Raw genomic sequence first — 14,702 nt, forward strand, 5'->3', positions numbered from 1 at the left:
ATATCTCCAAATTTGCAGATGACACAAAGCTGGGGGGGAGGATATGCTGTGAGGAGGATGTCGTGAAACTCCAGCATGATTTGGACAGGTTGGGTGATTGGGCAGAAACATGGCAAATGCACTATAATGTGGATAAATGTGAGGTTATCCACTTTGGTGGCAAAAACAGGAAGGCAGATTATTATTTGAATGGTAATAGATTGGGAGAAGGGGAAGTGCAAAGAGACCTGGGTGTTCTTGTACACCAGTCGCTGAAGGTAAGCGTGCAGCAGGCGGTTAAGAAGGCAAATGGTATGTTGGCCTTCGTAGCAAGAGGGTTCGAGTACAAGAACAAGGATGTCTTGCTGCAGTTGTACAGGGCCTTGGTGAGACCGCACCTTGAGTATTGTGTGCAGTTTTGGTCGCCTTACCTGAGGAAGGACGTTCTTGCCATGGAAGGAGTGCAGCGAAGATTCACCAGGCTGATACCTGGGATGGCAGGAATGACGTATGAGGAGAGATTGTGTCGATTGGGCTTATACTCACTGGAGTTTAGAAGATTGAGAGGGGATCTCATCGAAACCTATAAAATTCTGTCAGGCCTGGACAGACTAGATGCAGGAAGGATGTTTCTGATGGCCGGGGTGTCCAGAACCAGGGGTCATAGTCTAAGGATAAGGGGTAAGCCATTTAGGACTGAAATGAGGAGGAATTTCTTCACCCAGAGAGTGGTGAACCTGTGGAATTCTCTGCCACAGAGGGCGGTGGAGGCCAGTTCATTAAGTATATTCAAGAAAGAGTTGGATATATTTCTTAAGACTAAAGGGATCAAGGGATATGGGGAGAAGGCAGGGATCGGGTACTGAATTTGGATGATCAGCCATGATCTCATTGAATGGCAGAGCAGGCTCGAAGGGCCGAATGGCCTACTCCTGCTCCTATCTTCCATGTATCTATGTATCTATGTATCTAGTAGTGCCTCCTCCTCCCATTAAGTTGTTTAATTGTCCACCACCATTCACGGCTGGATGTGGCAGGACTACAGAGCTTTGATCTGATCCGTTGGTTTTGGTATCACTTAGCCTAGTCTATAGCATGCTGCATCCTCTGTTTAGCATGCATGTAGTCCTGTGTTGCAGCTTCCCCAGGTTGGCACCTCATTTTTAGGTACGCCTGGTGCTGCTCCTGGCATGCTCTTCTAAAAACAAATACAGAACAAGAGAAAAGGGGGCAGGAAAAGAACAAAGGAGAAAGTCTGTGAGAGAGTGTAGGGTAGGAGAGATTAAATGACAAAAGGGATAATGGTGCAAAGCAAAAGGTGAGAATGGGACAAGTAAAAAAACAAACGATGGGTCCAGATGAGGTGTAAATGGTTACAGCAGAATAGCAGAGAGGGAGGGAAGCTTGGAAAACCTGACAAAGCAGAGAGGATTGCTGTGACCCAGGAATGCGATGGAGAAAGGTGGGTAGACCCAGGAACAGTAGCAGCGTGGTAATGACACTGGACTAGTAATCCAGAGGCCTGAACGAATGATCCAGCGACAAGAGTTCAAAACCCACCACAGCAGCTGGGGAATTTAAATTTAATTAAATAAATCTGGAATAAAAAGCTAGTATCAGTAATGATGACCATGTATCTACGGAATTATCGTAAAAAAAAACATCTGGTTCACTAATGAAGTTCAACACAGATACATGTGAGGTATTACAGTTTGGTAGGAAGAATAGGGAAGTCACTTATTACTTGGCAGGTGCGAGTCTAGGTGGGGTAGAGGAACAAAGGGATCTCAGAGTACAAATACACAAATCACTAAAAGTTGCGACACAGGTTAGCAAGGCCATTAAAAAAGCAAACCAAGCACTAGGGTTTATTTCTAGAGGTATAGAATTGAAAAGTAGGGAAGTTATGCTAAACCTGTATCGAACCTTGGTTAGACTATATTTAGAGTACTGTGTACAGTTCTGGTCGCCATATTATAAAAAGGATATAGAGGCACTGGAGAGGGTGCAATGAAGATTTACAATGATGATACCAGACATGCGAGGGTATACATATCAGGAAAGGATGAACAGGCTGGGTCTCTTTTCTCTTGAAAAAAGGGTGACCTAATAGAGGTCTTTAAAATTATGGTGGCATAGTGGTTAGCACTGTTGTCTCACAGCGCCAGGGACCCGGGTTCAAATCCGGCCTCGGGTGACTGTCTGTGTGGAATTTACACATTCTCCCCGTGTTTGCGTGGGTTTCCTCTGGGTGCCCCGGTTTCCTCCCACAGTCCAAAGATGTGCGGGTTAGGTTGATTGGCCATGATAAAAAAAATTGGCCCTTAGTGTTAGGGGGGGATTAAATACGTGGGGTTACGGGGTTACAGAGATAGGGCTTGGGTGGGATGGCTGTCGGTGTAGGGACCGGGTGCTAGGGTTTGGATGATCAGCCATGATCTTGTTGAATGGCGGAGCAGGCTCGAAGGGCCGAATGGCCTACTCCTGCTCCTATCTTCTATGTTTCTATGAAAGGTTTTGATAGAGTGGATACAGAGAGAATGTTTCCACTTGTGGGGAAGAGCATAATTAGAGGCCATCAGTATAAGATAGTCACCAAGAAATCCAATAGGGAATTCAGAAGAAACCAAGGAGAGGACATATAAATTGGCCAGAAAAAGCAGCAAAGCTGAGGATTGGGAGCAGTTTAGGATTCAGCAAAGGAGGACAAAAGGATTAATTAAGAGGGGGGAAATAGAGTATGAGAGTAAGCTTGCAGGGAACATAAAAACTGACTGTAAAAGCTTCTATAGATATGTGAAGAGAAAAAGATTGGTGAAGTCAAGCGTAGGTCCCTTGCAGTCAGAATCAGGGGAATTTTTTAATGGGGAACAAAGAAATGGCAGACCAATTAAATACATACTTTGGTTCTATCTTCACAAAGGAGGTCACAAATAACCTCCCAGAGATGTCGCGTACACAGGGTCTAATGAGAGGGAGGAACTGAATGAAATCAGTATTTGTAGGGAAATGGTGTTAGGGAAATTGATGGGATTGAAGGCTGATAAATCCCCAGGGCCTGATAATCTACATCCTAGGGTACTTAAGGAAGTGGCCCTAGAAATAGTAGATGCATTGCTGGTCATCTTCCAAAATTCTATAGACTCTGGCACAGTTCCCATGGATTGGAGGGTAGCTAATGTAACCCCACTATTTAAAAAAGGTGGTAGAGAGAAAACGGGGAATTATAGACCAGTAAGCCTGACATCGGTAGTGGGGAAAATGCTAGAGTCCATTATAAAAGATGTAATAGCAGAGCACTTGGAAAACAGTGACAGGATCGGACAAAGTCAACATGGATTTACAAAAGGTAAATCGTGCTTGACTAATCGACTGGAATTTTTTGAGGATGTAACTGGTAGAATAGATAAGGGAGAACCAGTGGATGTGGTGTATTTGGACTTTCAGAAGGTTTTCGATAAGGTCCCGCATAAGAGATTAGCGTGTAAAGTTAAAGCACATGGGATTGGGGGTATGGTACTGACTTCGATAGAGAACTGGTTGGCAGTCAGTGTTGTATCCGTGTGTTAATGGAGACACGGAATGCAAGAGTTGGTTTAACAGGTGTTTACTGAACAAAGTCTGGAGGTGCACTAAAAGATACAAGACACTATACAGGCTTATATAGCCCAAGTGGCCATTACCTGCATTACAGTACACAGGGGCTCTTAAAGGCACATACACCACAATTCCTCCCCTTTTAGACAACCAGTACATAACATTTTAAGTAATCATTAATTAACATGTTTACAAGAACAATAATCTACACATTTGCTGCGGTTAATCAATTATAAGTCAGTCTCTCTGGAGGCTTCCTGACTCGGTCCGGATAACGCCTCGGTGGTGTAGTAGTTTTCGGTGGTGTAGTAGGTTCTTTTGGCAAGGTCGATTCGGCTTGAATGCCAGTGTCGGGTTCATCTGGTTCCAGTATCACCGGATCGGAGGTAGATACTATGGGTATCTCTGCTTCATCATTAGGCGTATAGAGTGTGGCAAACCACTGTTATTGTTATTCACTGTTGTTGTTGTTGTTGCACACTGTTGTACCTATGCATGCCTCAACATGTCTCGGCTGGCTCCACCCACAGGCCCAGGTATAAAGGTGATTGACCTGCAGCCCCCTGCCTTCTTGGAACCCAGTCAACCACGAGAGGCATGCTCTGTTCTTTGCTAATAAAAGCCTTTAGTTACTCTCCTAACTCTCCGTCTTTTATGAGTAATTGATAGCGCATCAATTTTATTAGCAAAAACAAAATGTCGACGAACGCTGAGCAGCAGGCTGCTGCACCAAACGCTGAGCAGCAGGAGCTGCTGCGAGCCCTCAGACCAACATGCCTGGACCTAGACCCCCAAGAAGCGGGTTCGGCTACCAAATTCGCGCATTGACTGCGTTGCTTCGAGGCCTACCTGCAAGCCTCAACGGTGACCCTGGACGAAAACAAGTTGGAAATCCTGGCCTCAAAGGTGAGCCACCAAGTTTATACAATAATCCAGGACGCGACGACCTACGCGGCGGCTATCGATCTGCTAAAAGGGCAATACGCACGCCCGGTAAATACGGTCTATGCCAGGCACCTCTTAAGATCCCGCAGACAGCAGCCCGGGGAATCGGTGGAGGCCTTTCTACGGGCACTACGGATACTCGGCCGAGACTGCGATTGCAAAGAAGTATCAGCCGCAGCACACACGGAGGGACTGATCCGAGATGCTTTCGTTGCGGGTCTAAGGTCCGACTACTCCCGGCAGAGACTGTTGGAAAAGGGAGAAATGGACCTGAGAAAGGCAGTGTCCCTCGCGCTCTCGCTCGACGCGGCCCACAGGAATATGGACGCCTTCTCCCCTAACCGCTCCGCAACGTGGACGCCACAACCTTGGGTCATGGGACCGCCACCTTCAACTGCTGCTGCGATGTCCAAGGCACAGAAATGTTATTTTTGTGGCCAGGCAAAACACCCCAGAGCACGCTGCCCGGCGAGAAACGCTACCTGCTCCGGCTGCGGGAAGAAAGGACACTATGTCAGCGCCTGCAAAGGTAAAACCGCTAACGCCAGCAGCGCCGCGTGCGAACCGTGGGGGCAGCCATCTTGTCCGCCATCTTGGGCTCCCCCAGCCGCGTGGGGATCGGGACCATGGGCGCCGCCATTTTGTCCGCCATCTCGGACGTCTCCAACTTCAATCACGGGGGACACGGACTCAACCACCGCCTCATCTGACGACCACATCGACTCGCTCGACCATACGCTGGCCTCCGTGACGCTGGACCAATCTCTCCCTCATCAACTGTCCAGGTCCATGATGGACATTACGGTAAACGGCCGCGCCACTACCTGCCTTTTTGACAGCGGGAGCACGGAAAGCTTTATCCACCCCGACACGGTGCGCAGTTACTCTCTCCCGGTCCTGCCGACGCGACATCGGATCTCTTTGGCTTCCAAAGTCCAGTCAGCAGACGTCGGTGGCTACTGTGTAGTGACCCTTTCAGTAAGGGGCACAGAATACAAAAATTTTAAACTCCTGGTCCTGCCCCATCTTTGCGCTGCCGTTCTACTGGGGTTGGATTTTCAGTGCCACCTTAAGAGTGTCACATTAGCGTACGACGGACCCCTCCCCCCACTCACAGTCTGCAGCCAGCAGCTTTTAAATCGCCCGCCGCGCACCATTTGCAGCCTCTCCACCCTTAAAGTCCCCCCCCGCTCCTTGTTCGCTAACCTCACCCGCGACTGTAAGCCCATCGCTACCAAAAGCAGGCGTTACAGTGCCGGGGATAGGAGCTTCATTAAATCCGAGGTAGCAAGACTCCTGAAGGAAGGGATTATTGAAAGTAGCACCAGCCCATGGCGAGCACAAGTGGTGGTAGTGAAGACTGGCGAAAAACAGCGCCTAGTTATTGACTACAGCCAGACGATCAATCGCTACACCCAGCTAGATGCATACCCACTCCCCCGCATATCTGACATGGTCAATCAGATAGCACAATACCGGGTGTTCTCGACGATTGATCTGAAGTCGGCATACCACCAGCTCCCCATCAGGGCTGAGGGCCGCCAGTACACAGCTTTTGAAGCTGACGGTCGTCTCTACCACTTCCTCAGAGTTCCCTTCGGCGTCACCAACGGGGTTTCAGTCTTCCAACGGGAGATGGACCGGATGGTTGACCAAAACGCGCTCCAGGCCACTTTCCCCTATCTAGACAACGTCACCATCTGCGGCCGTGACCAGCAGGACCATGATGTTAATCTAGAGAAATTCCTCCGTACGGCCCAGCGGCTGAACCTAACATACAACAAGGACAAATGTATGTTTCGTACCAAGCGCCTTGCCATTCTTGGCTGTGTAGTGGAGAACGGAGTCATCGGCCCCGACCCCGACAGGATGCGCCCCCTTATGGAGCTCCCCCTCCCCCACTGCCAAAAAGCACTGAAGAGATGCCTAGGGTTTTTCTCGTACTATGCTCAGTGGGTGCCCAACTATGCGGACAAAGCCAGACCCCTCATCAAGTCCACCTCCTTCCCCCTGACAGCAGAGGCCTGTGCAACCTTCACTCTCATAAAAGGAGATATCGCGAAGGCCACAATGCACGCAGTGGATGAGTCCATCCCTTTCCAAGTGGAGAGCGACGCATCCGACTTTGCCCTAGCTGCAACCCTTAACCAGGCGGGGAGACCCGTCGCCTTTTTCTCAAGGACCCTCCAGGGCCCCGAGATTCGACACTCCTGTCGAAAAGGAGGCCCAGGCCATTGTGGAAGCTGTGCGACATTGGAGGCATTACCTGGCCGGAAAACGATTTACCCTGCTCACTGACCAGCGTTCAATAGCTTTTATGTTTAATAATAAGCAGAGGGGCAAAATCAAGAACGACAAGATCTTGAGGTGGAGAATCGAACTCTCCACCTACAATTACGATATCTTGTACCGGCCCGGGAAACTCAATGAGCCCCCAGATGCCCTATCACATGGTACATGCGCCAACGCGCAGGTCGATAGACTGAAGACCCTCCACAATGACCTCTGCCACCCGGGGGTCACCAGGTTTTTTCACTTCATCAAATCCCGTAACCTGCCCTACTCCATCGAGGAGGTCAGGACCAAGACCAGGAACTGCCAAATCTGTGCCGAGTGCAAACCGCATTTTTATAGGCCAGACAGAGCAAGCCTGATCAAAGCCACGCGCCTCTTTGAACGGCTGAGCGTCGATTTTAAAGGGCCCCTCCCCTCCTCCGACCGCAATGTGTACTTCCTCAACATAATTGATGAATACTCCCGTTTCCTGTTTGCCATCCCTTGCTCAGACATGACCAGTACCACAGTCATTAAATGTCTGAATGACCTCTTCGCCTTGTTCGGTTTCCCTAGCTACATTCATAGCGACAGGGGCTCATCCTTTATGAGCGACGAACTCCGGCAGTACCTGCTCTCGAGAGGTATCGCTACAAGCAGGACCACCAGCTACTACCCCCGGGGGAATGGCCAGGTGGAAAGGGAGAATGCGACGGTCTGGAAGGCAGTCCTCTTAAACTTGAAATCTAAGGGCCTTCCGACCTCTCGCTGGCAGGAAGTCCTCCCTGCGGCGCTCCATTCCATTCGGTCACTGCTCTGTACAGCCACCAATGCTACCCCTCACGAGAGAATGTTCTCCTTCCCCAGGAAGTCCACATCGGGGATCTCGTTACCGACATGGCTGACTTCTCCAGGACCCGTCCTACTGCGGAAGCACGTGAGGTCCCATAAGACGGACCCCCTGGTCGAGAGGGTGAGCCTCCTCCATGCCAACCCTCAGTATGCTTACGTGGTGTACCCGGACGGGCGGGAGGACACAGTCTCCATACGAGACCTCGCACCTTCGGGTGCTCCCGAAACACCTCCCTCGCCACCCACCACTACCCACGCCAACCCCCAGTACGCTTACGTAGCGCACCCGGACGGGCGGGAGGACACAGCCCCCACACGAGATCTCGCACCATTGGGTGCCCCTGAAACACTACCATTGCCATCCACCACTACCCACAACCCAACCCCGCTAGACGGCATGCCGCAGCCCCAGGACCCGTCATTGACCACCCAACCACTCAATGAGACGCCAGATTCAACGTTGGATGCTGCACCATCACCGCCGCCACCAGGACGATCAGGACGGCATACAAGGCCACCTGATAGACTTACTTACACGAACCTTTAGTACACTTCACCCCGCCGGACTCAATTTTAAACAAGGGGTGAATGTGGTAAACCACTGTTATTGTTATTCACTGTTGTTGTTGTTGTTGCACACTGTTGTACCTATGCATGCCTCAACATGTCTCGGCTGGCTCCACCCACAGGCCCAGGTATAAAGGTGATTGACCTGCAGCCCCCTGCCTTCTTGGAACCCAGTCAACCACGAGAGGCATGCTCTGTTCTTTGCTAATAAAAGCCTTTAGTTACTCTCCTAACTCTCCGTCTTTTATGAGTAATTGATAGCGCATCATAGAGTTGTGGTGTAGGTTGTCCCTTTTTGGAGGACTCTATGATCTGGTCAGCATGGCGCCTTATTATGCTTTCTCCAATGTCCACGGTATACATTAGCGGTCCTAGTCGTGTGCAAATAGTTCCAGGCTGCCATTTCTCGGTACGGTAGTCCCGGGCCAAAACTTGTTGACCTATCTGGAAGGTTCTAGTTGGCCTTTCATTCATGCCTTGAAATTGCCGGTTCTCTACGTCCCTTCTGATGTTTGGCTTGATCAAATCCAGCCGGCATCTTAGTCTTCTATTGAAAAACATCATGGCGGGAGTTTGGTTTGTAACCACATGTGTTGCATTCCTGTATGCAAACAAGAAGTTATCTACCTTATGCTGTAGATTTATGTCTTCATTACCCATGGCCTTTATGGCCTTCTTGAAGGTCTGGACAAACCTTTCAGCCAATCCATTGGTGGCAGGATGGTATGGGGCGGACGTGTAGTGCTTAACCCCATTGTTTTTTTAAGAACTTCCTGAATTCTTCGGACACAAATTGCAGTCCATTATCAGAACAGGTCTGTTCAGGCAGCCCATTCCTGGCAAATATGGTCCTTAATACTGTGATGGTTTTTTCCGTGGTGGTGGAGGCCATCTTTATTACCTCCGGCCACTTGGAGTGTGCATCAACCGCGATTAAGAACATTGAGTCCATAAATGGACCAGCAAAGTTGATGTGTACCCTATGCCATGGAGATGAGGGGCACTCCCATGGATGTAGAGGGGCTTGTGGTGGGGCGTTTTGGACCTTCTGGCATCCTAGACAGCCCTTGGTCATTTCTTCGATGTCTCCATCGATACCTGGCCACCACACAAACGCTCTGGCTAGGTTCTTCATTTTCACTCCACCCAGATGCCCCTCGTGAAGCTCCTTTAGCACTTTATCCTGGAGTTTGGGTGGAATCACCACTCTGGATCCACACATCAAGGTTCCTCGGCACACTGACAGCTGTTCTCTTCTTTGCGAGAATGCTGGCAACAGTGGTTCGCTATGTGCTGGCCATCCCTTCACCGTTAAATCGTAGACTCGTGAGAGAGTCGGGTCATTTCTCGTTTCCTTTTCAATGGTAGAATTTGTTACTGGTAGGCATTCCACTATGGTTGAGTGGAACATCTCCACTGGGTCCACTGTAGGTGCCTCTTCTACCATTGGCAACGGTAGACGCGATAAACCATCAGCATTTCCATGCTGTTTTGATCCTTTGTATTCTATGTCATATTGGTGTGCCCCTAGGAAAAGGGACCACCTCTGTAGCCTTTGCGCTGTCATAATGGAAACGCCCTTTTTAGGGTTGAATATGGAGACGAGGGGTTGATGGTCAGTCAACAAGGTAAATTTTTGTCCGTGTAGGTAATGGTTGAATTTCTTCACTCCCCATACCAGGCTGAGTGCTTCCCTGTCGATCTGGGCATAGTTACGCTCAGCTGAGTTCAATGAGCGTGACGCAAAAGCTATCGGCCGCTCTGAGCCATCAGGGAATCTATGCGATAATACCGCTCCTACGCCGTAAGGGGATGCATCGCACGCCAGTCTGATTGGCAGTGATGGGTTGTAATGAGCCAAAACTTCCTTGGACGTGATCAAGCCTTTGCATTTATGGAAGGCACGTTTACAGTCTTCGCTCCAGTTCCAAATTACTCCCGTTTGTAGCAGTTCGTTAAGAGGGTGCAGAACAGTTGACAAGTTCGGTAAATATTTATGATAGTAATTTATCAATCCCAGGAACGACCTTAATTGTGAGACATTTTCAGGTGCTGGGGCTTTTATGACCGCTTCAATTTTTTCAGGTGACTTATGCAACCCTTCTTCGTTAATTATGTGGCCACAATATGATATTTGTTTCTGGAAAAATTCGCACTTGGGGCGATTTGCTCGTAGGCCCCGTTCTCTCAGCCTAGTGAGCACCTGCTCCAAATTGGCAAGGTGCTCGTTGTCATTTTCTCCTGTTACAAGGATGTCGTCTAGGTAGCATTGAGTCCCCGGAATCCCTTGCAGGACTTGTTCCATAGCTCTTTGCCAGATAGCTGGAGCTGATGCTATTCCGAAAACCAGTCGATTGTACTGGTACAGGCCTTTGTCTGTGTTTATCGTGAGATACATTTTAGAGGCCTCCTCAACCACCATCTGTAGATATGCCTGTGCCAAGTCAATTTTGGTGAAACGTTTCCCTCCGGATAGTGAGGCGAAAATATCTTCTATCCTCGGAAGAGGATACTGTACCGTGTGAAGGACCGGGTTTACAGTCACCTTGAAGTCCCCACAGATGCGAATTTTTCTCTGTTCTTCAGATTTATCATTATTCAACGTTTTCTTCATGACCGGGACGATGGGTGTTGCCCACTCGCTCCAATCTATCTTGGATAACACGTCTGCCTTTTCCAAATTCTCCAGCTCTGCCTCGACTGCTGGACGAATTGCGTATGGCACCGGCCTTGCCTTAAAAAACTTGGGAATTGCCGCATCTTCCACTTTTATTGAGGTGGTGACGCCTTTCAAGGTTCCTAGTTCCTGTTGAAACACTTCTTTGGCGTTGGCCAAGATGTCTTTTAATCGTTCAGGTATGACGTCATCGTCATTTTTTTTCTTACTGGTCACCGTCAGTGCCTGAATGGAGTGCCAGTCTAAACGTATCTTCCTGATCCATTCACGTCCCAACAGCGGTGGACCACCATCTTGCAGAACGTATAAATACAACTTCTGTATTTCCTTGCCGTTGTATACAACAGGCACCCTTATTTTCCCTCTGGGGTATACTTTCTGCCCCGTATATGTTTTCAAGATAATGGATGTGTCTTTCAAAGGTATATGCGGAAATAGCCGCTCGTAATCCCGTCGACTTATGACGGTCAGAGCTGATCCTGTATCTAGCTCCATTTTAACTGGGGACCCCGCTATCGTGAGGGTAACCCAAATGGTCTGGTAATCTTCTTTGGCAATTACATTATGTAATTTGAGACAGCTTAGTCTCTTGTTTCCGGAGTCGCTATCGCTCTTCTGGTCTTCGGAGCTACTGTCCGTCATCATTTGTACCTTTCTGTACTTTTCCTTATTGATTTTTTTTCTGTCAGTGGATTTTTTGTTTCCAGATCGGCATACACGTGCAATGTGTCCCATCTTTCCACATTGCCTGCATGCTTTGTTCTTGAACCAGCAGTCCCTCTGGTCATGGGTGGATCTGCCGCAGTGATAACATCTCTCGAAACCCTGTGTCATTTCATGGGTGCCGAAGTTCTGTGGCTTTTGTTGTATCTCTGCAGCTCCTCTTGCTGCTGCTTCGTATGATACAGCCACACTGAAAGCCTTGTCCAGTGTTAAATCTTTCTCAGAAAGTAGCCTTTTCTGTGTTCCTTCACTTAGGAGACCGCAGACGAATTTGTCTCGAAGAGAATCTGCCAGTCTTGCCCCGAATTGGCAGTGCTTTGACAGCTTCCTTAATTCGGTGAGGTAATCAGCGTTACTTTCATTCTTGTGCTGATTCCTCCTGAAGAATTTGAATCGTTCCGCTATCAGCAGCGGTGTTGGGTTTAAGTGCTCCTGTAGGGTATCAACAATCTCCTTAAAATTCTTGTCTATCGGTTTGGCTGGAGTGATTAAGTTTTGTAACAGCCCGTATGTCCTTGCGCCCATTAGATTTAGAAGTGCCGATGCCTTTTTATCATCCTCTGTTTCATTCGCTGTGCAATATACCTCCACTCTTTCCACATATGTGGTCCAATCCTCTACATCACTATCGAAAGCAGTAATATTGCCAGTCTTAGGCATCCTGAAAAAAAAATGGCGCCTCCCGTGCTTTCCTTTCTTCCCTGCCGAGAAAAAATGGCGCCTCCCGCGCTTTCCCGCCGCTGCCGCCAACGCTGTTCTCCGCGGTTTTTATTTATACAGATATTTTTAATAGTTGGAGACTCGTTCCCGCCGGACTCTCTGGGACTTTTCCCTCCCTCTGACCTGCTTTGCAGCGCTGGCCGTCTCCCGAGTGCTCCACCCTCTGTCTCTGTTTGCCTCCGCCTTCGCTGCTCGGCCCCGCTGCAGAGCCAGCCGATCGAGCCCCAGCCCGCCGCCCAGGAAGGATTATTGCAGTACCTGCCACCAGCCCGGCTAGCTGGTGAAACCACAGTTTTTTCTTTTTTTTTTCTTCGACCTTCGTCTGAGGAATCGATCTCCTTGAGGTGCTGTCGAATTGCAGGTAAGTCCGTTTCCAATTCGTCGCCACTGTTGTATCCGTGTGTTAATGGAGACACGGAATGCAGGAGTTGGTTTAACAGGTGTTTACTGAACAAAGTCTGGAGGTGCACCAGAAGATACAAGACACTATACAGGCTTATATAGCCCAAGTGGCCATTACCGGCATTACAGTACACAGGGGCTCTTAAAGGCACATACACCACAGTCAGGAAGCAAAGAGTTGGAATAAATGGGTCTTTTTCCGAGTGGCAGGCAGTGACTAGTGGGGTACCGCAGGGATTGGTGCTAGGACCCCAGCTATTCACAATATATATTAATGATCTAGACGAGGGAACTAGATGTAATATCTCCAAGTTTGCAGACGACACAAAGCTGGGTGGGCGTGTGTGCTGTGAGGAGGATGCCGAGATACGCCAGTATGATTTGGATAGGTTGGGTGATTGGGCAGATGCATGGCAGATGCAGTATAATGTGGATAAAAGAGAGGTTATCCACTTTGGCGGCAAAAACAGGAAGGCAGATTATTATCTGAACGGCAATAGATTGGGAGAAGGGGAAGTGCAACGAGACCTGGGTGTCCTTGTGCACCAGTCGCTGAAGGTAAGCATGCGGTTAAGAAGGCAAATGGTATGCTGGCCTTCACAGCGAGAGGATTCGAGTACAGGAGCAAGGATGCCTTGCTGCAGTTGTACAGGGCTTAGGTGAGACCACACCTTGGGGGAAAAATTCAGTTGTTTGCGCCTCCCGTTAGTGCCTTAAGAGGGCGCCAATTGGGGCGCAAAGCAACTGGAGGCCGGGCGCGGCGATGATTGTGCCGCTCGCAAAATTAACTAGACATTTTGCGGCAGCGCTAAACACTTCTGCCACGATCTACTGCGCAGGCAGATTGTGACGTCATTCAAGTGCGCAACGGCCGTTAGCGCCCCGGACCGGATATTTAGTGGCGACCCGCCTTACCGCCTGCCGCTAGCAACAACAGGTTGAGGGGAGCATTATGCTGTCAGAAAGGGTCTAGGGGAGTGCTATTTAAAGGCGACTGCTTCCTACCTTTTTTTGTCAGTGACATTTTTGCACCACGCAGTCAGAGAGAGAGAGAGAGAGAGACTTCTGGTGCGATTCAACGCTGTGTGAAGGAGCTTTGAGTACTGAGCAGCACTTTGCAGGTTTATTTTGATTTGCCCTTCCTTGCTTCGCCAGCACTCTGAGGTAGCGCCTCACTCCTCGGCGTTTGCGCCTTAAGACAGGTGTGAAGCGCCTGATTTAGCGCTCCAATCACCTCCAGGGGCGATAAAAGCCAAGTTTGCTGTCGGAGGCGATAATTAGCACCTGGCGCTGAACTTTGCGCTCGGCCGATAATGGTGCCCCAAATGGGGCGATACCGAATTTTTCCCCCCTTGAGTATTGTGTGCAGTTTTGGTCACCTTATCTGAGGAAGGATGTTCTTGCCATGGAGGGAGTGCAGCGAAGATTCACCAGGCTGATACCTGGGATGGCAGGAATGACGTATGAGGAGAGATTGGGTCGACTGGGCTTATATTTGCTGGAGTTTAGAAGAATGAGAGGGGATCTCATTGAAACTTATAAAATTCTAGCAGGACTAGACAGACTAGATGCAGGAAGGGTGTTCCCGATGGCAGGGGAGTCCAGAACCAGGGGTCACAGTCTAAAGATAAGGGGTAAGCCATTTAGGACAGAGATGAGGAGGAATTTCTTTACCCAGAGAGTGGTGAACCTGTGGAATTCTCTACCACAAAAGGCAGTTGAGGCCAATTCATTAAATATATTCAAGAAGAAGTTAGATATATTTCTTAAGGCTAAAGGGATCAAGGGATATGGGGAGAAAGCAGGGACAGGGTACTGAATTTGGATGATCAGCCATGATCTCATTAAATGGCGGAGCAGGCTCGAGGGGCCGAATGGCCTTCTCCTGCTCCTATCTTCTATGTTTCTTGTATGTTTCTTTACCCAAAGAGTGGTGAGAATGTGGAACTCGCTACCACAGGAGTGG

General features: G+C 49.1%; 1 protein-coding gene across 3 annotated transcripts in view; it reads right to left on the reverse strand.

Annotated features, from left to right (window-relative positions):
• mdh1b (malate dehydrogenase 1B, NAD (soluble)) overlaps positions 1-14,702 on the reverse strand; it is a 72,101-nt gene that overhangs the window by 24,044 nt on the left and 33,355 nt on the right. The gene's annotated exons all lie outside the window — the stretch shown is intronic.

Source organism: Somniosus microcephalus, chromosome 4 (genome assembly GCF_052327205.1).
Source record: "Somniosus microcephalus isolate GS21.2 chromosome 4, FLI_Smic_1.0, whole genome shotgun sequence".
NCBI lineage: Eukaryota > Metazoa > Chordata > Chondrichthyes > Squaliformes > Somniosidae > Somniosus > Somniosus microcephalus.